At 44.4% G+C, this 27,156-nt stretch overlaps 1 protein-coding gene across 9 annotated transcripts in view; it reads right to left on the bottom strand.

Moving 5' to 3' along the window:
• Positions 1 to 27,156, bottom strand: part of LOC134342509 (tyrosine-protein kinase Fyn) — a 235,992-nt gene that overhangs the window by 88,206 nt on the left and 120,630 nt on the right. For 4 of the 9 annotated variants that reach the window (XM_063040736.1, XM_063040735.1, XM_063040738.1 and 1 more), the window contains exon 3: positions 17,065 to 17,168. The exons of the other annotated variants lie outside the window; for them this stretch is intronic. The gene's annotated coding sequence lies outside the window, so the exon portion shown is untranslated. The remainder of the gene's footprint in view (positions 1 to 17,064; positions 17,169 to 27,156) is intronic. 9 annotated transcript variants of the gene reach the window in all.

Here is a 27,156-nt window from a genome sequence, read left to right as displayed (position 1 = left end):
AATATGTATTTATTGTTTATTTATTTATTGATAAATTCGCCCCTCAAGCTGCTCCGCCTGGCCAGTTTACCTCCAGCCCAATCACACAACCATTTACAAGCACCAAGTAATCGACCGATCGATAGGCCTTTGGAAAACAAGAGCATCTGGAGGAAACTCACATGGTCACAGGGAGAACTTCCAGGCAGTGGCAGGAATTGAACCCCGGTCGCTGGTACTGTAGAGCGTTGTGCTAACCACTACGCTACTGTGCTTCCCCCAGCCATACATTGTACCCTCTAAGCTGCATAATGTCTGCCTCTGGTGGTACCTGGTTCAGTCAAGCTGGAAATCAGAGATTTCTGAAGCAGCGTTCATGATGTTTAAAGTATTTTGTGATTAGCGGCTGATAGAACAAGCACAGTCGAGTAGCTTTGCTTGCAATAGTGACCTCTTTATTCTTTCTGCCAAACTGAGGCACCTCCCAATTATTTATAATTACTTATATAAATATTTCTGTGTTTAATTAACAAATAAAAGTGTTCAAGAAATTAATAAAACATAACACTGCTGCAATGCATGCACAATTTTTCTGCAGATTATCCCCATTTCCCAAAATTCCCAGAGACAATCCTGGTGGTTTGGCCTCAGCCGTCTTCTCCCACATCCATAGTGCCTATCTAAATGTCTCTTAAAGGCTTCTAATGAATCTGCCTCTACCAGTGCAGTCCAGGCATCCACCACGCTCCGAGTTAAAACTTATCCCTTACATCCCGTCGAACCTAACCCCCTCTCATCCTCAATGCATGCCCTCTTAGACTTCTTTTTAAATCATGGTGAATTGTCGATAGCTCACATTAGCAGATTATAAATTAATCTGACAGACAATCTGAAGTGCGATTTTGTTTGAACTTAATGATATCCAAGTAAAACATGAGAAAGTATGCTGCGGTAATTAGACTGTGATAAATTGCTGGTACAAACGTCAACATCAGTACTTGCACAGAGCTATCGAAAGGTCTTCAGTTCACAACTCTGAGCAGCACGTTCATGCAAAACACTTGCTCCGAAGAAACACTTCAGCTACTGGAAAGAGTGAGTAATCTCACCTCGCAGAACTTGTCAACGGGATTCCTCACAACTTCCATTTAATAACAAGACAGTTGCTACAATTCAGCCCCCAGACTAAATTCCTTTGCAGCCATTGTTATATTTTTATTTTACACTATTCTTTGAAACTGACTTCAAATGCTCGCAAGTGTGAAGATGGTATTTGGACAATTCTCTAGATTATAGTCAAACCCTCTCAGTCATCCGGGAAACATGTGGTACATGGCGCAACTTTACCCATTACTGAGCACATCACCCAGATATCATCATCATGTGCTGTGCTGTATGACTTGGGTGTTCATGGTCTACTGACCATGCTTGCTCTTGGCAAAATTTTTCTGCAGAAGTGGTTTGCCATTGCCACCTTCTGGGCAGTGTCTTTACAAGACAGGTGACCCCAGCCATTATCAATACTCTGCAGAGATTGTCTGTCTGGCATCAGTGGTCGCATAACCAGGACTTGTGACATGCCCCAGCTGCTCGTACGACCATCCACCACCTGCTCCCGTGGTTTCACGTGACCCTGATTTGGGGTGGGGGGGGGCTAAGCAGGCGCTACACCTTGCCCCAGGGTGACCTAGAGGAGGTAGAGACAAATCCAACCCCGTCACCCATGATATCAGAAATGCCAAAACCAGAGGACATGTTTTTAAGGTTGGCACATGTACCTGAGTGTGCACCGGGGTGGGGGGGGGGGGATGTAGTTTAGAGGTGACATAAGGGGCAAGCTTTTTTTTTTAAAAAACACAAGAGAGTGGTCAAATAGTAGAATAGAATGGAAAGTGATACGGAATGGTTCTGGAAGCAGGCAGTTTGGTGCAGCGTAAGAGGTTTTAGAAAGAGAATGGAGGTATACATATGATATACAGGAGGAGGACATTTAGTGTAAGTTGGCATCAAGGTTGGCATAATATTCTGGGCCTAACGGCCAGCCCAGTGTTGTAATGTTCTTGGCTCTATGTTAAACAGTAAGATCAGCTAGAAAGCATCATAGTAATGTTGCATTAAAGCCCTTGGGTCAGGCAGAGTGAACTCTGTTGACTTTGGTGAGAAGCACTTAACTCTGTCATGGGTGACAGATGAGGAAACGACAGACTGTTCATCATTTAACTCAACAAACATTAAACTGGAAAACCTTCTGCTCTGTAGCACTGACAGCAGAACATTTTACACATGGCATAATAATAATAATGAGCTTAGTACAAAACATCCTCTCTCTCCTGCTACCAGTGTGAATCCATTAACAACTTTGGTGATGGAAAGAGGGATCTGAACAGTCGTCAAATGTGAATCACCCCCATCAACCTGCGCACAGGGCAGCAGAAGGGTTAAGTAAAATGACCAAAGGGGGAGTCCCGGGACAGATCACTAGATGTACATATCAGCCAGTCCAGCCAAATCCAAAGGGAACAAAATATCAAAGGAGACCTTGTCTCCCTCACCTCCCCAAACCCTATTCTATGATTCAAGAGCTATATGCAAATGTATGGTGTTATGATCTGGTCACCCAAATTCCAAAGAGGTTAAATGCCAAGTTGTGTGCATTTCATGAAGCAAATTCACAGTGAGCCTTTGACAGTCATACTTGACACAATGCAGCTAAGGCACAAAGCCAGACTGCTTTACGAACAAGTGGGAAGTTCAGTATTTGACACAAGTGGGAAGGAGGTGCAGAGGGGGAAGGAAGCAATTAACCAGTTTAAAATAATCCAAGTGAATTAATTGCATGAAACTGCAATAGTGTAAACAGAAGAGTGACAGAGGGACACGATGGAGGAGGCAGGTTATCCATGCTCTGTAGTGGTGATGGTAGAGAGCTGTGTGATCCCAGGAACTCTTATCTGTATTAAGTGTTGGCAAGAGCAAGCTTGTCTCAGAGTTGCTGTAGGGTGAAGCCTTAGAAGAGGGTAGGGGAAAGTCACCTACTTAGTTTGACACTGGTGCCAATCACAGCCCTGGGTTAGAGGAATGGTTTAATTTGTTAGTGGTCAGTGAGAGCAGCTCAGGTAGGTGATCAGGCAGTGAAGGAGTCTCATATTATCCATGAGTCATGAGGCACTTGCATAATCAAAGAGAGCAGTCCCACCATGGAGCAGGAGACCAGTCATGAGGGACAACGTGACAACAGTGGGCAGATGTCAGGGGAGGAGATGCTGCTCTCTGCTACAAGCACCGAAGAATGGGATGCCTGAAGGATATCATCCCACCAGGGCAGGAGAATGAGTTGGAAGGAAAGGGGTCAGGGCAGGATTCACTGCTGTGGTCCAATAAGAAAGTAACAGAAGTGGTGTGTGCACGGTTGATTTCAACGTTTAAGCCAAGTTTGGATAGGTACATGGATAGTAGAGATATAGAGGACTATGTTCCCAGTGCAGATCGATAGAGTAGGGAGTTTAAATGGTTTTGGTATGGACTAGATGGGCCAAAGGGCCTGTTTCTGTGCTGTACTCCTCCATGACTCTATGTCTAGAATTATGATGGTCCAGCCCACCAAACTGCACCCACCTTAAAGTTGTTCTCATGGTGATTTACATCTGAACCTCCTGGCCCAATATGAAACAACATTCCAGAGATTCCTGTGACAACCATGGACTTCAATCTTCCCCGGTTCCTCCCCTCAACTTGTCCTCCATACAGAAATAGTTCATTGTATTTTGTATTCACACTCATGCACAAATCACTCATTGCAACATGCAGATATTGTAAGGAGCTAGCGCGAAACCATGGAGACTCAAGAGGGTACAGACACTGGAACCCGGCAGCGTGCATTATTGACTGGCATTGGACTCCATTTCACTGTTGTGAAACAGTGCTGATATCAGGCAGCAAGACCAAGTCGACAGTCAATCTGGATGGAAGTAGATCAGAAATCTCTCCGTAGAGTACGAATATAGCAACAATGTCAGACACGGACACTTGCTATAAAGTTGCAGCCAAACTGAAATGGTTAGTGCCAAGCAGACAGGGGGAAGCATGCCGGACTTCAGGTCTGGAATGGTGGGCAGAGGAACGTGGGAAACAACTCTGGTTGTCTTTTAATTCAAGTAAATCTGGACGGCTGTGAAACATGATGCTTATTTGGTGCCTTCCTGGGCAGTTTCAGTTAAAGCGGCTCTGGAAATATGTACTGAAGAGATGGTTGATGCTGCGAGTATAATCTATGCACTGGGGGACCAGGCACAGGGCTGGAAATAACATCAGGTGATAATACATAACACAAATTCCAAAAGATGAATTTTATTCATTTTTCAGAAGTGCCATGTCAACACCAACACTTACTGCCCATGCAAATTGAGAGGTGAGCTCAGACAGCGACAAACCCTTTAGGGTGTGGAATCACAAAGGTCAGCCCAGAATGGCAGGTTTCCTCTTCGTAGAGGACTAATCCACCACTAACCATTGATTTCTTTTAAATTTGAGATAACTTGTATGAGTTTAGCTTGCGTAGATGCCATGGTGAGAATTCAACCATAGTCTCTGATGGTTAGTCTGGGCCTCAGGATTACTACTCTGGTTCTTTGAATGCGTCGTTATAAAGATACCTTTGGCAAAACAGTAAACACCATAATATTCTCATGAAGTTCAAATGCTTAGGTCGAGTATCCTGTCACCATTGGCTAATCTCATCTCACCACTTCCACCCCGATACATTGGGAAATCCTCAAGCAATCGCTTTATTTTGCTTTCTTCTGGGATAATTTGTTCCAAATGCACATTCCCGGTTTACAACCAGCTTCTCAGTTACTACCCTTGGTCTTTGAACCCTAGTTTAACAAAAACGATCTGCTCGGTCAGCAAGGGTTGGGATGCGAGAGGAGGGAGGAGGACAGGCCAGCAGTTGGTTCATCCATAGCTGGGTCTTTGGAACCTCTGCTGCTAATACTTCACTTTCAGTTCTTTTATTTACTTGTAGGGAAAAGCTTGAGCATTTCCAGACATCATCTTTTACCATCTGCGGAAAGTAGAATTGGCAGGTAGATTGTAAAACTGGATTGACACCCACAATGTTGGAAGTCCTTGAGCTACCTATAATATTGCAAAGAATGCACAAGGATTCCTCATTGTTACAGATAAACATTTTTATTCATCTTCTTACAATAAACTTGCATATTTTGTTTTGAAAAGCCCATTACAACCTAACATTAGTCATCAGACAAGCCTCCAAATGAGTTTCTAGGTTTCTGTTTTTAGAACCGAAAATATATTTTTTCCAAGTCATGCTGAGGTTGCTGGATAGAGGCAAATGCTACATTACAAGTTTGCTGCACACACACTGGTAGATCTTCAGAAATTTAAATCCTCTAACTCGATGCCAGCATAGATACAATGCCGCTTGCTGTGCTATAAATGTTTACCAACTTCCACATGCGCTCGCTCCTATCTCATTCCCCTTCCACTGTGTGCGCGTGCGCGCAAAAATGATATTCGAAAGATCATGAACAATGCATCCGTTATCTCGTCAGCAACCTCTCAGCACTCTGGGATGTAGACCATCTTGTCCAGTGACTTATCCACCTTAAGACTTTTGAGTTTGCCAAGCACTTTTTTTCTTTGTAATTATAATGGCACTCCCTCCTGCTCCTGGACACCCAGTGGCCTCTGGCACACAGTTAGTATTTTCCACGGTGAAGACAGATGCTTAAGTTCATCTGCCATTTCTTTATTCCCCATTACTACCACACCAGCATCATTTTCCAGTGGTCTAATATCAACTTCCACCTCCTGTTTGCTCTTTATATAACTGAAAAAATATCTTTTAGTATCCTGATTTATATTATTGGCTGATTTGCCCTCATATTTCATCTTTTCCCTTCTTGTAGCTTTTTTAGTCGCCTTTTGTTGGATTTTAAGCTTCCCAATTATCCAACTTCCCACTCACTTTTGCTACCTTGTGTGCCCTCTCCTTGGCTTTTATGCAGTCCTTAACTTCCCTTGTCAGCCTCGGTTGCCTACCCCTGCCATTTGAGAACAACTTCTTCTATGGGACATATCTATCCTGTGCCTTGTAAACTATTTTCAGAATCTTCAGCCACCTCTGCTCTGCCTTCATCCCCACAAGTATTCTCCTCAAATCCACCTGGGCAAGCTCCTCTCTCATGCCTCCGTAATTCCCTTTATCCATTGCGATACTGATATACGTGACTTAAGCTTCTCCCTCTCAAACTGCAATATGAATTCAATCATATCATGATCACTGCCTCCCAAGGGTTCCTTTACGTTAAGCTCCCTAATAAGATCTGGGATATTATATATCTATACAGCGTTTCCTATCCTATTAAAGAGCAGCCACGCGAAAGTTACTCCTGAGGCAATGCAGCTACACATGGATTCTGCTTTGGTTTGATGTGCCCAGGAGATTCTGCAGACGCTGGAAATCTTGAGCAACACACACAAAATGATGGAGGAACTCAGCAGATCAGGCAGCATCTCTGGAGGGAAATGAACAGTTGGCGTTTTAAGCCGAGTCCTGATGAAGGGTTTCATCCCGAAATGTCAACTGGTCATTATCCTTGACCTGCCGAGTTCCTCCACCATTTTATACATGTGGCTCTGGAGCTGAGTCGCCATCTTCTATTTATTGCCCCTAATTTCACTGTCCCTCTCAGGTGGAAATTGTTCCCCACAGTCTCACACCAATTACTATAGCAACTCCAAATGTAAAGGCACTGAATCCCATTTTCAGTTTGAAGGTTCCACTTCAGTAATTTTTTTTGAGCAAATGTACCTTCAACCCCCCGCCTATTTGTGATTTCAAGATGTGAATAGAAGCTCCATGGTGATTAATGAAAAAGACCACACATAGTGGTCGAAAACCAATCTGAAGGACTTTTATTGGTTCTGTTAAAAAGCATGCTTTGTTTGATGGAGTTGATGTGAAGTACAATTAATGGGCTTGATTAACTGCTTTTCCTTTGGGAATAAATGCACCAGAAGTTAAATAATTGAGGAAATGGAATCTAATAAAAGCAGAAATGTATTGTTCTTGGGAATCCATTTCTCTGTGAACGTGTTCAATCCTCTTTTAATGATTTGTAGTTCCCAGGAATTAAAAATTAATCCCTTGGACAGTGTTATAAGCAATGAAGGAGAAAAATCCAAAAGGCTTTAAAAATATTGATTGGATACTTTCAACGTTTCTGTTTAATCATCATCATCATGTGCCGAGTCATATGATGTGGATGATCATGGCCTTCTATCTGTCTTTAAGCTGTCGACTGAGCGAGGGATTGTTACCTGCGGGGAAAACCCCCTTCATGCTGTGGCTCTAGCCATCACCATGATTGTTCTTGGCAAGTGGTTTGCTATTGCCTTCTGGGAGGTGCCCTGACAATTCAGCTGGCCTCCGCCACGACCAATACTCTTCAAAGATTGCCTGCCTGGCGTCAGTGATCACATAACCAGGACTCGTGATATGCACCGGCTGCTCTTACACCATCCACCACCTGCACCCATGGCTTCACGTGACCCTGATCAGGGCGGGGGCGGGGGGGCTACACCTTTTCCAAGGGTGTCCTGCAGACTTACACCTTACACCTCCTCTCCATCCTGACACCTGGTTCAGTTTAATAGTTATAAAATGTTGGATAAACACAACTGGAAGGAACAAGCTATTTGATAAGTACTTGCTTGCTTTCCAATGGCAGAGGAAGGCAATGCAGGGTGTGAGAGAGATTATGGTGCTGAATGCAGAAGGACAAGTGACGAAAGTATCATTACTTGCGTAGGTTATATGCACTACGTTGTACACCTTGATCCAGAGGAACATGGTTTCTTTCGTTTGGCGGTATACATGTACTGTAATACATGTATGTAGTTGAATGGCAATAAGCTTGAGTTGATTAAGATATTCAGAGATGTCACAAACATTTGCAAAAGACATTCACCACTCAATAACAATAGAGTCATAGAAAAGTACAGCACGGAAACAGGCCATTCAGCCCATCTACACTAGTCCCATCGACCCGCACCGTTGAAAACGGTGCCAACTTCTCCATAACTCAGTCCCTCAAAGTCCTGTAGATCTTTCGAAAGTACAGGTCCCCATGGAAAAGCAGGTCTGGGAAAACCAACCCTACAGAGCTCATTATCATGGTGCCAAACGCCAACATTCAAAACCAAAAACACCTCTGGCTGCCTGAGCCACCTTCCACAGGGCACAGACCACTTGGAGCAAACACCTGTCCCAGCAGAATGAAGCTGGTTGCATTTAGAGTAATTCAAGAAGTGAACTAAAGAACAGAATGGCAACAAAAATTGGTCACCATGGAACATAGAACAGTACAGCACAATACGGGCCCATTTACCTACATTTTTGTACCTTTTAACCTACTCAAACATTAATCTAACCTTTCCATATCGAACTCCATTTTTTCTTTATCCACGTGCCTAAAAATTTCTTAATAATCACTCAGGTATCGGCTTCCACCGCCATCCCCACAGCGAGTTCCACGCACTTACCAGTCTGTGTTAAAAACTTATCTCTGACATCCCCTCATACTTTTTTTCGGCATCTTAACATTACGCCCACTTGTATTAGCTATTGCTCCCTTGAGAAGGGGGTGCAGGCTGTCCACACTATCTATTCCTCTCATCATCTGATCTCAGGGGTTCCCATGAGATCCTTTTTTTTAAATGCCATGGATCAATGCCATTAAGCAAGGGGTCCGCAGGCCCCAGGTTAGGCATCCCCCATCTTATCTGAAGGTTGACATTTTCTTCCTATGGACTGCTGGTTGGGGTAGGACAAGGAGACCCTGGAGTTACACTGCTGACTCTTCTGAAAGCAAATCCCGGCAACTGTTTCCTCTGCCATTGCTCGTGAACAAATTGGCTGTGACCCAGGAATGCAACAGAAATGAGTCACTGAATTAAACTGAATGCTGATGTGCTGCAAAGGGCTACAGATATAACCATGACAATACACTAAAATTAACCCCATTTCCGCAGCCATTGCTGTCAACGCGATCAACAGCTCTTAATTTGAATTATCAATGTAACTTAAACTGTTAATATCCTGTCTAATTATATTAGAATACTTATTTTTGTAACTGCTGCATAATTTCTTTTAAGGAAAATGTGAATTTTTTCAAACTCCCTCCACAAACTAATCTAATCCACGCAGATGGACAAGTTCCAGCGCTTCATTGTGATTCAGACTTCAACACAATCAAAGAATTGTTGGCAACATTCCTGGATGTTGGTTGCGACCATCTGCAGAGGAGTTCTGGGGAAGGGCTGCAGTTCATGCTTAAGCCGTGCTTTCCAGTGCACAGACCGATTTGGAATTCACATTAACAAAAACTTTGTGCTGTTTAGTCACAGAAAAGATCTGCGCAATACATGAAAGAAAAAGAGACGTCACACTGGTATTTTGTGAATCTGACTGATCTGCCCTGTAACTTGGATACACTATAAATAGTCCCCGAGAATGGAGGGCAGTAGTTTGAGGTAAGAGTGTTCAGAGGAGATCGGAGAAAGAATCTTTCACCCAGGGTGAGTTTGGAATCTGTACGCACTGCCTAGTGGATAGGAAGATGCACAGACTCACAATATTTAAGCATTTAGGTGACTACTTGAATTGGCAAGTTGACGGCTACGGGTCAAATGCTGGTAAATGGGATGATGTTGATGGGTAATTGACAGTTGGCATGAACGTTGTGGCCTTAGGGGACTGTTTCTGAGCTGTGTGACACAGTAGCTCTAAAAATGCACTGTATGATATACAGTAATTGTATATTTTATTAGGAGATCAGGGATTTAAAATATTCATAATATTGGATGTTAGACGCTGATATCCTTTTGCAGTGTGCTCCTTTCTAGGAAAGGTTACGCTCGAGCAAGGACAGCCACCTTAATGGATAATAGTAGCCAGATGTGTAAGTGAGGTCCCCATTAGACGCTGAGCCGAAAGAGACAAGGAACCTACCACTTTCCCACAGGGCCAACATCAGCACATTCCTAAATTCAATCGCTTCACAATCACTTGGCAGCTGCCAAGGCTTTGCAATTTCTCTTCCTAGACACCTTCAAATTTGCCTCTGAATGAGCTGGAGTCAAGTTGCCCTAACATTTCCTTGCACGACTCAGTGAATATATCTTCCATGATTATCTCTCCCACGCAGCAAGTTCAAGTTTGATTGTCGTTCAACCATACATGAATACTCATGAATACAACCAATGAAGCAGCGATACTCTAGGGCCAAGATGTAATACAGTGCACCAATAATATCAGCACAAGACACATTGAGCACATAAGGTATCAGTAAAATCCAGTCACGCAAAAAAAATTGTCCAAGACCCCGACTCCATGAATGTCGCAGCAGTTTGCAGTCCGAATACAATACAGTTGGTCTTCTGCCAAATGAACACTAGGGGTAGTACTGACTCTAGCTTGGACACCACGCCATACCACCTCCGGCGGAGCGCACCGACTCTGACACCTCTCTCTTGGGTGGCTGTAAACAGGTGACACCACGGCTTGAGGCCTAATCCTGGCTACAAAGACCAAGACCACACAGCTCCCTTGCCATCTGCCTCTGCTGTACGCCAATAAGTCAGCTAATACATTCCACATTAACAGGGTCTTGACATCAGAAGTGACTAAGATGATCTCTCGCTGTTAAACTGCACGCTGCCTTTACACAGCGACCCCTCCGACGCAGGCAGCAGCATGATCCACACCAAGTCCAGCTCCTTCAGTTTCTCCACCAACGAGCAACTCGCTGATGGGACAGACCTGCAGTACTTTAAGATCCTAATGTCCAGCAGGGACATGAAGAACTTAGTGTTCCCGTGACAAGTTTCCTTCATAAATGTTATTGTCACAAAGCCTCATGTTTAAAGTGTCCCAGTGAATCTTTAGATAATTCTGAAAATTGAAGATCTTCCAACAAACATCACATGTTGCTTGCTCTTACTTAACTTTCATCTTGTTTCAATGTGATGAACTTCAATTCTGAACATGCAAGACTAAGTCTTGATGTGCCAAAGTCGAGTGAATATCTTTGTTTTGTACGTTATCCATACAGATCATTTCATCCCATCAGTACAAGAGAAAATTAATAACAGAATGCAGAATATGGTGTTACTGTTACAGAGAAAGTGCAGTGCAGGTAAGCAATAAGGTGCAAAGACCATGATCACCATACGATATAGGAGCAGAAGTAGGCCATTCAGCCCATCGCGTCTGCTCTGCCATGCAATCATGGGCTTCCAGTCAATAATACTCCCCTGCCTTCTCCCCATACCCTTTGATGCACTGGCTAATCAAAAACCTATCTATCTCTGCCTTAAATACACCCAATGACTTGGCCTCCACAGATTCATTCTCGTGAATTTTCTCTGGACCCTCTTCAATATCAGTACATCCTTTCTAAACTAAGGAGCCCAAAGCTGCATACAATACTCCAAGTGTGGTCTTACGAGTGCCTTATAGAGCCACATCATACCCCTGCTCTTATATTCTACATCCCTAGAAATGAATGCCAACATTGCATTTGCCTTCCTCACCACCGACTCAACCTGGAGGTTAACCTTTAGGGTATCCTGCACAAGTACTCCCAAGTCCCTTTGCATCTCTGCATTTTGAATTCTCTTCCCATCTAAATAATAGTCTGCCCATTTATTTCTTCTACCAAAGTGCATGACCATACACTTTCCTACACTGTATTTCATTTGCCACTTCTTTGCCCATTCCCCTAAACTATTTAAGTCTCTCTGCAGGCTCTCTGTTTCCTCAGCACTACCGGCTCCTCCACCTATCTTTGTATCATTGGCAAACTTATCCATTAATCCCAGAGTCCAAATCATTGACATACATCGTAAAAAGCAGCGGTCCCAACACCAACCCCTGTAGAACTCCACTGGTAACTGGCAGCCAGCTAGAATAGGATCCCTTTATTCCCACTCTCTGTTATCTGCCAATCAGCCAATGCTCCACCCACGCTAGTAACTCCCCTGTAATTCCACGGGCTCTTATCTTGCTAAGCAACCTCATGTGCGGCACCTTGTCAAAGGTCTCCTGAAAATCCAAGTACGCCACGTCTACTGCATCTCCTTTGTCTACCCTGCTTGTAATTTCCCACAAAAAATTGCAGTAGGTTTGTCAGGCAGGATTTTCCTTTCAAGAAACCATGCTGGCTTTGGCTTATCTTGCCATGTGCCTCCAGGTACTCCGTAATCTCATCCCTAACATCGATTCCAACAACTTCCCAACCACTGATGTCAGACTAACAGGTCTATAGCTTCCTTTCTGCTGCCTGATGACCATGAAGCTGAAGATCACAGAGAATGGGTGTTCAAGTTCATTGTCTAAGGCAAGTACCCACATGCACAGGTCCAATTAAAATTCTGCGACAGAGCATCAGAAATGCAGCAGTAACAAGGAAAAAATTTTTTTTTCCAAGAAAGAGCACAATTAGAACAAAAAAAAAGACCATTGCAATGCAAAGTGATCCAAGGGCTACACTCAGATACTGATTATGGTTGTGCAGGTTGGTTCAGGAACTGAATGGCTGAAAGGAGGCGAGTTTTCTAGTACTTGGTTGTGTGGGACTTCAGGTTTCTGTACCCCCTGCCCAGTGGTAGCTGCAAAGAGATGCCATGTCCTGGATGGTGATGTTCACACTAAACTCATGCCTGATACTAAAGCTCTGTATTTAGCCACAAAACAACACAAATAAAGAACATAATCATTAGCAAGTATGACATCACCAGGAGTATTATCTGGTCACTGTTCTCACCATCGTCTTCCCACGGGAGCACCACGAAAGCTCTTCCATAAGACTAGTACCTGGTCCCCAAGCACCCTGTTCCAGTTGCTGACCACTCACCCATCATTCCACCCACAGCAAAGGCACCGTTCACCCCCTCACCCCGGGGCATCTTCAATCCACCACACCAGCGTGGGTAGCACAGTGATTAGGTGATTGGACTGGCAGTCAGAATTCAGTATCACTGATGGAGAGACATGGGTTCCGCCCTCACCTTAGCATCCGTGAAGTTTAAATCCAAGTAATTAAATCTGGAACTGGGGGGCAATCTGTCTCCCTTTGCTAAAAGTATCCCTGAATGAAATGGGCTATTGTTTTACTCAAAATCTCATCATTTCACTAAAGGGAGGAAATCTACCCTCCACACCTGGTCTGGCCTACATGTGACTCCAGACCCAGCAAGACAGCCTCCTCAATTCAGCAGTAGTTATGGACAGACAGTTAAGGGAGGAAGATATTCAGCCCATTGAGCCTGTACCAGCAGTCAGCAGTTAATCTGCCAATTCTATTTTTGCTTTTTCCTTTAGTTCTATACAATATTTTTCAAGGCCGGAGAATGGCCAGACTAGTACAAACTGAAATGACCAGGCTGGTGCGAACAAGCTGCATCTCACACAAGAATTATCTCCTGTTTCCGACCTCTTTGGGAGCAGCCTTGCTCCTGCTAACAGGTGCAGTGATGACGCGGCGCAGACGGAAAGCGTGCGTGAACCGGAGAGGTTCGGCTGGGTGCCCTTGGCCAGTAAGCGAGGAAAGAGCGGAATGCGTGTTGCATCCGTCCGAGCAACGCGATTGAAGATGCCACATTCAGAGGCAGCCCATCAAACAGACCTCACTGACTGTGGCACGGTCACACGCTAGAATCACAACACAGGGCCCCAAGGCATACCACGCTGTGAACACAGGCATCCCTGTTTCCAAGCAGAACACTGTGCTCCATTCTGCATTACACTGCATGCTGGAGCGGTCAGACGGTTGTGTACACGTGACGGACAGCAGCAGCAGAAAATAGTAATCAACAATGAACAGAAGTGGTCAGAAGAATCAGACCGATGATTTACAGCACGGTAGGGTTGCACTTGCAAATGTTACTCAGGAACAATGGCGCTCCATTCATACTGACTAAGCCGAACGTTTCATTAAAGAGCTTCTGATCTACCCATCCCTTTTATACCAGCAATCAGAAACAGCCAAAGCCGTTTATCATTTTAAAGTATTTTACAGTGCCCGGAACCCTGCCTGCTGTAGGAGAATTTGCCCCTTGCTTCTTTCTGCACTGTTCCATCACTCCTTGCAGATTTACAGTCCTCATATTCAAGATCTCACTATAGACAGTACCTGTTCTTCCGCAATTTCACACTCTAGTCTTCAGAACACCAATGCACAGGGTTGCTCGGGGCTGTGAACTCAGCCAGCTCTATTACAGACACAAGTCTCCCAACCACTGAGGACGTTTTCAAGAGCTGGTGCCCAAGGAAGACCCTCACCATCTGGGAAATGCCCTCCTCTCGTTCTACTATCAAGGACGAGCTAAGGGAGCCATAAGCCTCATTCAGTAGTTCAGAAACAGGTTCTCTTTCTTTGCCGTCGGAGTTCTGAACAGTCCATAACTTCTTTTCTTAAAAGCACTATTTGCTTATTTTTGCAATTTTCAGCCATTTTATGGATTTGCACTGTAACAATAGCACAAAACAACAAATTTCATGCTGTTTAAATCGGTGCTAATTTGATCTGACCTCCCCACGCCCTGGCTCCAGGCCACATACTTCCCAGTGATCACTGGAGGGTGTCCTTCCAGTTTGCCTTGATTCCTCATCTCCCTCACTGTCTCCAGCAAGGCTGGCCTGATGCGAGAACTCTATCCATGCAACTAGATCTGGCCCCAACTGCAAATGACAGTCCCACCAGATGTCCAAAAGAAACACACAAAACGTGCTGGAGGAACTCAGCAGGTCAGGCGGCATCTGTGGAAATGAAGTAACAGTCGACGTTCTGGGCCGACACCCTTCTTCAGGACAGGAAGGGAAGGGGGAAGATGGCATATCCAGAGAGCCATGGCTAGGCTGCCCAAGGGGAGGACTGAGCGGACAGACAACTGCCTGTACATGCGAACCAAGAGCAGGAGCGGGATTTTCAGCCTGTGATACTGATGATTGATCCGATTGCAACTTCAACTCCACAGCCCCATCTGCCTTGTCAGCAGTTCACCTCCTGTGCTGTACCACTATAACATTTTGACTCTTTTACATGCAGCCTAGTCCACCACGGACACAGCCTTCCCCAACACCGGCAGCACCTACAGCGAAGTACTGTCTCAAGAAGGCGGCATCTATTTTCAAGGATCCCCACCATCCAAGGCCATGCCTTCATCTTGCTGATACCATCCTGCAGGAGGTACAGAGGCCTGATGTCCCACACCACCAAGTTCAGGACAACCCTTAGGTTTCTGAACTGACTTACACAGCTCTAACCTTACTTTAGCAACTGAACTTGACAGACACATCATACACTGCTGTCGACCTGCCTTCGATTTTATTTTGCATTAAGAATGTGCTCTTGCGCAGTCACAATATCCCCCAGTGCCTGGCATTATCTTACGTAGAACTTGCAGTATATTCTGGCTGTTGTCTGTGACTACTTGCCCGTGATGCTGCGGCAAGCTTTTCTCTGTACACTGCCTCACCATACTCGCTGACGTAGAGTTACAGACCAGTGCAGCACAGAAACAGGTCTGCCAGTCCCTACAGTTCAATTAACCTGCACTTGGACTATCTCCCTCCCATCCACACACTAATCTAAACCTCCCAAGGGCTGCGATCGAATGCGCATTCAGCACTTCTGCTGGCAAGCTCGTTCCAACTTCTGAGTGAAGTTCCCCCTCATGTCCCCTTAAACGTTCCGTCTTTCACCCTTAACCCATGACCACATGCCAATAAACTCGACTGATTAAGTGTCAACCAATTAAATGCCTTTATAACAAAAGGGGACCTCTCAAATGGTGACCGTGAGAGATTCTCCAAAGTCCAAGACGTGAACCTGTCCCTTTAATCAATCTGGTCACTCCAGACCAACACAACATACTGACCATCCAACCATAACTTGCCGACTTACCCAACTTCCCTCTCAAGTACCATAAAGCTACAAAGGGCAAACCAATTGCTGAATGAAAGCGGAAAAAATTGGAAACACTCAGCAGGTCAGGCAGCATCTGTGGAAAGACAAACAGAATTGACATTTGAAATCAAAGACTCTCCGTCATAGAGTGTTACTTCAGAGTTCCGGCCCCAAATGTTTTAAAAATATGTTAACCTTGCCTGTGACACCACAACTGAGCAGATAAATATCAAGTCTTTTCACCTCTACTATAGTCACGAGGCTTTAAAATCCAAACGGCTTCCAACTACTATCAAATCTATAACATTGGATTTCAAGGCTGGGTCATTAGTTCCTTCTAGATAGATGAGGATCATGGTTCAGCTCCAGACTCACAGTTACAGAAGTTTTCAGGTCCTCAAGGACATGAAGAACAATGGCTCCCAGTTCACGAGGGGCAAGTTTATGACTTGTTGTCTGAAAGTTGTACCAGTCACGGACACTGCAGTTATTGTTATTTAATTTGTGCATGATGCTGTAAGCCTCCCAGAAGACTTGTGCAGCTTTTCGTAGTTGCTAAGCAATAAAAATAAATTAAAGACAACATTCTTGCAGGATTCTTGACAAAATACAGCACAGATAAGCTCATACACCCTCAGAACCAAATAGCTTGACTGAGAAAAGGCACCACGGACCATAGAAGGAGTGAAGGGATACGGTATTGGCATGATGCATGGTCCCACTGAACGGCAGAACATTCTCAATCAGCTGTTAGGGTTCAGTTCCTACTGCTGTCTGCAATAAGTTTGCATGTTCTCCCTGTGACTGCGTGCGCTTCCTCTGGGCACTACAGTTTCCTCCCATATTCCAAAGACGAATGGGTTAGGCTTCGTAAGTTGTAGGCATGCTACGTTGGCCATTGACGCAAAATGCGCCTTTCACCTTATGTTTCGATGTACGTGTGACAATAGAGCTAATCTTTATATTTATAGGTTCAAAGTACTCTTTGCTTCTGAGTGAATATTATTCCCAATGATTCCCAAATTAACAAACATTTATTTGTTCCTTTCCTCTGGAGAGCCTGAGCTAAGTACAAAGTCAAACCAATCACCTGCAGCAGATGGCCACCAAGCTTGATTGACATGCAAATCATCCAATTATCTCCATCCTAGTGAGCTATTGCATTTTCACTGCAGGCAGCCGGAACAATTATTTCTGTGAAGAATGAACAAGAAAATAGATCAGGAGAAAGCGTACTCGGAGAAGGAAGTTTGTGATGATGATATAACAGCAGGAGCACTAGGTAACAGCAGAAAAAGGACAGAAACTATATCCAGCCATCTTCACTTGAATACTTTTCCCCCCAAGTGCCAAGATTTCCATTTTCAAGATAATAATGTACACCTCAGCCACAGCTTCCTCTCTCAGATTCAGAGGGTAATGAATTCTCTTTGTACTCGTGCCATATTCTTCCACTTTTTTTCTGAACCGAAGAATTAGGCAGGTAGCCACACTTTATGGCCATTCAGTAAATTACAAATACCTGGGGATATGAATTGACAATAAACTGGACTGGTCAAAGAACACTGAGGCTGTCTACAAGAAGAGTCAGAGCCGTCTCTATTTCCTGAGGAGACTGAGGTCCTTTAACATCTGCCGGATGATGCTGAGGATGTTCTACGAGTCTGTGGTGCCCAGTGCTATCACGTTTGCTGTTGTGTGCTGGGGCAGCAGGCTGAGGGTAGCAGACACCAACAGAATCAACAAACTCATTCGTAAGGCCAGTGATGATGTGGGGATGGAACTGGACTCTCTCACGGTGGTGTCTGAAAAGAGGATGCTGTCTAAGTTGCATGCCATCCTGGACAATGTCTCCCATCCACTACATAATGGACTGGTTGGGCACAGGAGTACATTCAGCCAGAGACTCATTCCTCCGAGATGCAACACAGAGCGTCATAGGAAGTCATTCCTGCCTGTGGCCATCAAACTTTACAACTCCTCCCTTGGGGGGGTCAGACACCCTGAGGCAATAGGCTGGTCCTGGACTTATTTCCTAGCATAATTTACATATTACTACTTAATTATTTATGGTTTTATCACTATTTAATTATTTTACAACTGTAACGAAACCCAATTTCCCTCAGGATCAATAAAGTATGACTATGACTATGACTATGACTAAATTCACTCAGCCTTTCCGAACACACAAAGCACAATACATTGAGATAGTATACAAGGAAAAACAAAAAAAAACAGAATAGTTTTATAGTTACAGGGGAAATGCAGAGCAGGCAATCAAATAAAGTGCCAGGGCCAGGAGAGGGTAGATTGAGAGACGAAGATTTCATTTTTACTGTTAAGATGTCTACTCAAGAGCCGTATAACAGTGAGGGTAGACACTGTCCTTGACCCTGGTGGCACATCTTTTCAGGCTTTTGAACCTTCTGCCCTACAGGTGGGAATGACCAGCATGGGAAGGATCCGTGATTGTGTTGGCTGTTTCCCGAGGTAGTGTGAAGTGTAGACAGAGTCCATGAGATGGAATTAAACCATCCGGCCCACTGAGCATTGCGGAGGAGAGGCTGGTTTACATGATGGACGGGGTGTGGTCACAAATGCCTACAATTTCTTGCAGTCTTGTGGATGGGAATGTTCTGAAAGCTGGCAGAGACTTGCTTAATGGGCCAAAAGGGCCCCCCTTCTCTATTGTAAGAAAAAAATGACCTATTTATTCCTTCCAGTCTGACACAATCCATGATAATACATTCTCCCCAAGGAGAAGGCCAGGGAATTTCAACACCAGTGCTTCTCCAATCACAAATTCTTCGAGGCAAGTTTCCAGTTCACACAGATGTCGGGAGACTCCAGAATTGGTCAACACTGGATAAAGTTCCTTGGTTCGTTATTCTATTTTCCTAGAATTTGAACAGCTCAGACTGAAACATTCTTGGGTTGAAAGACTACAAGGTAAATTCAGTACTATTGCTTCAGCTCCTTGGAACATACCATTCAGGATCCTTCGCTGAGCACATTGTATCTGCATTAAAAGACTGACAAGGGCATGTGCCTCACCATCACCTGTACCATGGGAATTGTCTCTCCCCCACACCCGCGTATCATCAATGCAAACTCTCCATCAGTACAGTGCAGCACACGACTTCTCCACATCAGAGGCTGTCCTGTTGAAACCAATCGCAAGTTGGCGGGGTCTTGGGGAGGGATCCAGTGCAGTGCCCCTGAATCAGTGTTCTACCAACTGCACGACTCTGCTGTGTCTCTGTGCTCATTCCACAGTGCTTTCAGTCAGTTCTTATGTCACTTTTGCATGTGACAGCGACCACACCCTGGGCAACGGTTTCGACAAGCCGGCTAAACCAGGTGAGGGTAGCCGACGGGTCTCAAACCCTTGGTGAGATAGGGAGTTGGCTATCCCAGCATGTGAAGACAGACTCCGGCGGATTGAGCGGACAAGACCAATGGAAGGTCCAACGGTCAAGAAGGGGGTCTCTGCAAGCGTCGTGGAACTGTAGAGCAGGACAAGACACAGAAGACGTCCTGTTCATCTACTGCACCTAGTCCCATCTCCAGCCGTCTAGACTCCGTCTTGCCACTGGATCCAGATGGGAATTGGGAAGAGAGAGCGAGGCTGATGCTGCGCAACTCTCCCTCACTTAAATCCAAATCACGCGCTAGTCTCGACACCATCAAATGACATTGACCATGGATGAACACATGTCACTTAGCATTAGATTCTTGCAGTCCAAGATTTCATAAGATAGTTTATATAACACTCATAAATATTTCCACTTTATATCTTCTTTAAAACATAACTCCTTTATCAACAGCATTTTTTCTCACCAGTGCCAGTGTGGCTAGGAAGGAAATATTTTTATTTTTTTCAATGCAGAAATCAGCACCATTAATAATTTAAGATGCATGCGATGGTTTTTAAGCACAAGCACTTACAGTACATTCCTACTTTAATTTCCCTGAAAATGATAAGGTCATCAAAATGTCGCTGGCACAGTGGTGTAGCGGTTTGTGCATCACTTTACCCTGCCAGCAGTCCGGGCTCGATTCCCGCTGCTGTCTGCGAGGAGTTCGCAGGTTCTCCCCGTGACCACGTGGGTTTCCCTCCCACAGTCCAAAGATGTACCAGTTAGTAGGTTAATTGGTCACTGTAAACTGTCCTGTGGTTAGGCTAGGGTTAAATAGGTTGCTAAGCGGCAGGGCTCGAAGTTCTGGAAGGGCCTATTTTGCGTTGAATAAATAAATAAATAAGAGAGAAAGACAGAGACACAGAAATATATTTTAGAAATGCTGGGACTTAATAGTTTCCATATCCAGAAACCACCACCATGGTCAGTGTCTGCAATCTATGTCTCAGCAAGGAAGGGTGAAGCTAAGGTTTGGATCTGGTGGAATTCGATTATTTTCTAGTTCATCAAAGCAGACTGGGAGATTCACTGGGTACTTAGGAAGCTTGAAGGAATAATCATTGCTGCTGAGTTGTTAATATTTGTTCATTACCAAAACATTATCATCTTTCTTGGCAGAAATCCAGCGTTTCAAAGAACTCCTAGATTAGCACTGATTTTATATTCTGTCCGTTTAGAATTAAAAAACAATAGAGGTGTGATTGCACTACTGGAACTGCTTGATGGGTGACCAATTGATGAGAAGGATGCTGGGGAGAAAATTGGTGGGGAAATTACAGAGGTGCAACAACCACACAATGAAAACAAGGGAATTCAATGCTCAAAATGTAGACTGAGTGAGCAATAACTTCACTCAAATGGAGGTGCTGTCGGTGTTCATGAAAACTCCTGGATCAGTACACCAATGACTCAGTGAGGAAGGGGTGGTGCCGGCCTCCTGGGGATTATATATTTGGAAAAGGTGACCACAAGGCCTGCAGGTAACCTTGGAAAATGACCCAGACCATTTCATGGTGAAAACAGCCAACTGCAGAAGAGCTGATTTCAATGAGCTGAGGAGACGACTTGACCTGAGTAAATGGGAATGGAGGGAAAACTGTAATTGAACTACAGGAGGACATCAGGATGGAGATGTTTCACAAACAATTGAGGTACAATTCCATAAGGGTGCAGGATGGGAAAATGAAAGCAAAAACTCCATGGGTGTTCAAAAAGGGACAGTAAAGTAGAACAGGTGAAAAAAAGAGAACAATGGTAATAAACCTGATTCAAACACCGAGCCTTCCCCATCTTTATTAATGCTTTGCACGTGGGCGTAAAGGGTACAGTTTGCAAATGCATAGTGGACGTGAAGCCCAGCGACAGTGCGAACTGTGAGCAGGACGGGAATAAACTACAGAGACGACAGACAGGTTGGTGGAGTGGGCAGATAGGCAGCCGATGAAAGGCAACACGGAGAGGCATATCAACTGTCACATTTTGGCACAAAGATCGAAAAGAGGCAAGGTAAACTGGAAATGGTTTTATAAAAATAGACAATGGGAACAGAGACCTGCATATTTGTGGGATAAAAGATACTTCCCTACCTGGCCCAGAGACATACAACATGGAACAGTACAGCACAGTACAGGCCCTTTGGCCCACGATGTTCTGCCCATCGTTTAACCTGCTGTAACTTCAATATAACCCTTCCCTCTTAAATAAACCATTTTCTTTCATCCACATGCCTAGCTCAGAGTCTCTTAAATGTCCCTAATTTATATACCTCTACCACAACCCCCTGCAGCACATTTCACTCTGTGTAAAAATCCTACCTCTCTCTTCCTTAAAGTTATGCCCCCTCATATTAGCCATTTCCACCTGGGGGCGGCGGGGGGCGGGAGTCTTTGGCTGTCTACTCTACCTCTGTCTTTTATTTTCTTATACAGCCTATCAAGTCGCCTCTCATTCTCCTTCACCCTAGCTTGCTCAACCTATCGTCATAAAACATGCGCTCTAATCCAGGCAGCGTCCTGGTAAATCGACTCTCCTCTGCACCCACTCTGAAGCTTTCATGCCTTTCCTATAATGAGTCCACCACAACTGAACACAATATTCCAAATGTGGTCTAATCAGAGTTTCACAGAACTGTCGCGGTCCTTGAACTCAATCCCCAGACTAGTGAAGCCCAACACACCATATGCCTTCTCAACAACCCTATTATCAAGTACTGCGACTCTGAGGGATCTAAGGATCCCCCTGTTCCTGCACACTGTGAAGAATCCTACTATTAACCTTGTATTCTGCCTTCAAGGGTGATCTTCCAAAGTGAACCACTTCACACTTTTCCAGATAGAACTTAATCTGCCACTTCTCAGTCCAGCTCTGCATCCTACCAATGTTCCACTGTAAGCTACGGCTATACTTAACACCAACAGCTTCCGTGCTGCATGCAAACTTATTAATCCACCCTTCCACTTCCTCATCCAAGTCATTTATAAAAATCACAAACAGCAGGAGTTCCAGAAGAGATCCCTGTGGAACACCAGTGGTCACTGACCTCCAAGCAGAATCCGCTCCACCTACTACCATCCTCTGTCTTCCGTGGACAAGCCAGTTCTGAATCCATGCAGCCAAGTTTCCCTGCATCCCGTGCCTCCTGATGGTCTGAATGAGCCAACCTTGTCCATTTGCACCTATCAGCACTGTACTCCTCTTCTCCCCCTTCCCTTCTGAGCCATAGATCCATACTCTGACCTACAGACCTGCTCGCTGAAGCTTTCCCCTGGTAGGCCATTTCCTTCCCTCCTCCCCAACAGCATCAATGCAGTATAGTTGTTAGTAAGGAGAATGGGGGTACTCCACACTATCTGCCTATTCCCTTTCCCTCTCTTAACAGTCGGCCAGCTACTTGCCTCCTGCAACTTAGGTGTGACTACCTCCCTGTAGTTCTTATCTATCACCTCCTCATTCGCCCAAACGAACTGAAGGTCATCCAGCTCCAGTTCCCCAACTCGGTCTGTAAGGAGCTGTGCCAAGGTGCATCTTTTGCAGACACAGCAATGCAGGAGATAGAGTCTCCCAGAGCTCTCTCACCTTGCACAAGGAGCACATCACTGACCTGGGATCCATTCTCACTACTCTAGACTAAGAAAGAGAACCCTGACAGAAACCTCAGCCCAGCCTCTGCCTCTTCTCACCAGAGCATCTGTTCACCACTCTAACCCTGTCCCACTCAAACAATGGCTACTCCACTTAAATCTAACTTACTTTCATTAGCCCTTACCAAGTGCCCAATTATCTAAATAATCTTAAGCCCCATGGAATGTTCTAACAGGCCCTGCTCACTTTTTAAAACGTGACACTTAAACTCTACAATCAACTGTCTCTGCAATCTCAGTTTCTGCAGAGTCCCACTCATTCTTTAAATGAGACATCACACACTCAAACCTTGACATAGAGTCTGGTCAGATTTCCAGTATCACTACCTTTCACTTCTGGTCACTGATGGCAAGGACTATTATCCCACTTGAGAAAGCACATTTTGACAACTTTGCCCTGATTTCTGAATACAGTAAAACTCTGATAACCCAGAGTTATCACAGAGTTTTTGTGATGCTGAACTGGCAGCTTTTACAGGTTGTTCAATGTTACTCCTTTTAATGCACCAACACGCTTATAATTCACTTTATTACGTCACATGGTATAACATATTTTAAATTTTGCATAGAACATAGAAATTTACAGCACATTACAGGCCCTTCGGCCCACAATGTTGCACCGACCATGTAACCTACTCTAGAGGCTGCCTGGAATTCCCTAGCGCATAGCCGTCTATTTTTCTAAACTCCATGTACCTATCCAAGAGGCTCCTAAAAGACCCTATTGTATCCACTTCCACTACTGCCGCCGGCAGTTCATTCCACACACCCACCGCTCTCTGTGTGCACACCTCTCTCCAATTTTAAAATATAGTTGGATTTAAAGGGAGCCTGGTGAATTTAATAGTCTGTAGGAAACAGAGACTCAATGAGTCAGATGCTAAACCATCAGGTTTCCAAACAGTTGGAATTTAACTGTAAATTAACATATGCCTGATAGTAGCAATGTACATAGTACCTTACTCATTTTGCTGTAAATGAGCTACAGTTCTGGAACTGGACTAGTTAGATCCCTGTCACAGTATGGCAACCTGTTGAGATCTCTACAATACAGAAAGGCATGCTGGCATAAAACTTCTTTTGCTCTGTCTGGTGCAGATGATGTTTGGGTCAAAGGATTTTAGTTACATGGAAAAAATTGTTCTAAATAAAGCAAGCCTGAAGGAGATTGAGGGGAAATTTAATTGCATACGTTAGATTGAGAGCTTTGGACAGTGAATATGAAAGAGGCAGAGAGGTAAGTAGCTGGAGGCGCAAGGCAATTAGAGGGAGGTTGCTGGAAACTAAACGAAAATCACTCAGAGTTTGGTGTGGGTCTGAAACTTGCTGCCTGAAAGAATGATTTAGGTATAAACCTTTAACGTACTCAAGTATGCACCCAAGCAGTGACAGCATCACACCCTGAGGGCTGGGATCAGGATATAACCCTTTATTAACTGGGTTACATAGGGCAGCCAGAATGACCACATCCTGCACTATAAACGCCCGTAATTCTATGATAATTTCTGCGAGTAAGCAGTGGACAAGGCAGGTGATCACTCTCCGCTTAAATTAACTGCATCACATCCGCCAAGGTGCTCAGGATTTAACTTACCAGGGTATTGACAACCTTAGGTCATTATTATTGTCAGTACATGGTGAGAGCCCACCTTCTCTCTCTCATTTGACCCAAAAATTAAAAACAAAAAATTTTGTTAAAATCTAGAGCAACATATATAAGTTGCTGCAACATTTCAGTTCGACCTGTCAGCCAGCCCGCCCCTTACAAGTCTGACGACTTTTTTATACGTGCAGGGAGAGCCTCTCCATATAATGCGACCATGTAAAAAAAAGGCTTCAGAAATATGCTTGTTGGAGGCAGGCGAGAGAGTTTTATTGCATCTATGTCAGGAGAAAGCATTTCAGAGCTTTGTAAATGTGATGAAAAGTAAATGAAGCTCAATTGTCACAAGTAGTAAAGGACTGCAGAAATTGAAATGGAGTATTCTGCAGATACTGGAAATACTCAGCTGGTCAGGCAGCTTCTGAGGAGCAGCAGCAGAACTGTGGCTCAGAACAGTGATCCTTTTATCAAACTTCAACTTTCTGAAGTTTGATCAGAACTAACGGGGGTACAATTACCAATGGACCCTGCTGTACATCTTCTAAATGATGACTCCCCCTTTTCCCTTACAGAAAAAAACATGCAAAATCTGGCTGGCAGGCCTGACTGCAGCTAAGAAGATTGTAGTCCAGCGTTGGAAACCTCCCCATGATATTTCAAATACTCACTGGCTTCAGAGCTTTTTGGACATTTCTTACCTGGAACTTTCATCAGCAAGAGTAAATGATGCACGACCAAACACAATCTTAATGTGGACAAATTTGATATCTAACTTAAAAGATCTTTTGTTAAAATAGGAATGCTTTGTCTGTGGATGCACTATTACTCGGTTGGTTGGTGGAGGAGAGAGAGATGGAGGGAGAGAGGGGTAGAGGGGGGATGGCGATGAAGGTTGGGGAGGTGGCTGGGTTAAACAGTCAAATTGTAATTGGCAATTGGTTGTATTGAATGTAATTTGTTGGTGTTGTAATAAAAAAATTAGTAATACAAAAAAAGTTGAAAATGCAGGAGCCCAAGAGCCGAGGGTGTGAGGTGAGAGCGGGAAAGAAAATCCCTGGAACTTGTGAACCGAGGTGTCCTGCACAGCATTCACTTGGCCACCAAAGAAAGGATCATATCATGAAAGAATACCCACAAACTGTGTTTTCACCGGGGAGGCAGATTGACCGAAGATGGAGAATGGGGTTTCAAGTGTTATGGGAGGGGCTTAGTGCTCTAGAAGAAAGGGAGGAAAAGGTATGCCCCCAACCAGCTGCTATCCCATATGCTCATCTCTTGCTCAGCTGAGATCATTTGCGACAATCTCAATTAGAGGATAGTTATAAAGTCAAACATGGGTAGGCTGGGTAGTTCTGGGCAATTTATTTATATAACCACCAGTTAACCCACTCAGACCAATCCCAGATACAAATCATTTGAAAATGAAGCAGGTTCAACCAGCTGAGGCAGCCTATCCAAAAAAAGAACTGCAGATGCTGGGTCTAAACTAGAAATGACTGAAAATACTCAGCAGGTGAGGCTGCATCTTTGGGCAGAGACGGGAAATACTCTGAAAAAGTTTTATCGAGGGTCTTTCACCTGAAACCCTGTTTCTGTTTCTCTTGCCACAGATGTGTGCCCAGCACTTGCTGCTTTTACAGGATATCCTATGTGACAGTCCTGCATAGTTTTAAGCTTGAAACCCTGGCTGCTAAATTGGTTTCAACTGCACTGTTACACTGCTGGGTGTAGGGCAGGAAACAGATATTGAAATTCAGCCCAAAGCTGGCATCTTGCGGCTTCCATTCTGTTGGCAAGAGGTCATTGTTCAGCTCAAGAGGGAAATATCCGACACAGATTTATTGACAACACAACCAAGTTTGCTTCACCGGAGGAAGAATCATACAACTGTGGCCAATGCTAGCTGACTACAGTATGCTGACAGAGACAGAGACAGTCTGAGACAGCATGTCTTGCTTTCAATCACTGCCCCGATCCAAAAGGTTGCTGTAACACTTGCAACTCCATTGCTCACCTGCAGCCACTTCTCCCTTTATAGTGTTCAAGTTTAATCGTCATTCAACCATTCATGAATACTCATGAGTACAGCTAAACAAGAGAGCATTACTCCAGGGCCAAGTTGCAAAACACAGTACCAACAGTCATACACAGCACAAGGCACAGATAGCATATATAGAACAGCAGTAAAGTACAGTCACACAGAGAAAAAGAATAGTCCAAGTTCCCGAGTCCATGAATGTTGCAGCAGTCTGCAGTCCAACACAACAATGTGTCCTGTATGGTCCATTACAGCTTTCTGTTGGAGTGGAGCTAATCTAGAGGACTTAGTGGGGAAACTGTTCAACCTGTGCTACTCCACTCCAGAACCGAGGTCACTCCCCCCTCATTAATTGTGCTACAGTGTGTAAACAGAGCTTGTACACGTGTTCAGAAGCTGGCCTCTAAGTCACGTCCGCTCATTCACTGAAGCATACAAGAGGATTGCTCTTACACTCAAAGTCCACAAAACCTAGGTTAAA

Source organism: Mobula hypostoma, chromosome 2 (assembly GCF_963921235.1).
Source record: "Mobula hypostoma chromosome 2, sMobHyp1.1, whole genome shotgun sequence".
NCBI classification, from domain to species: Eukaryota; Metazoa; Chordata; class Chondrichthyes; order Myliobatiformes; family Myliobatidae; genus Mobula; species Mobula hypostoma.
Note: the sequence above shows the minus strand (reverse complement) of the source record. Positions and strands in the feature narration are given on the sequence as shown.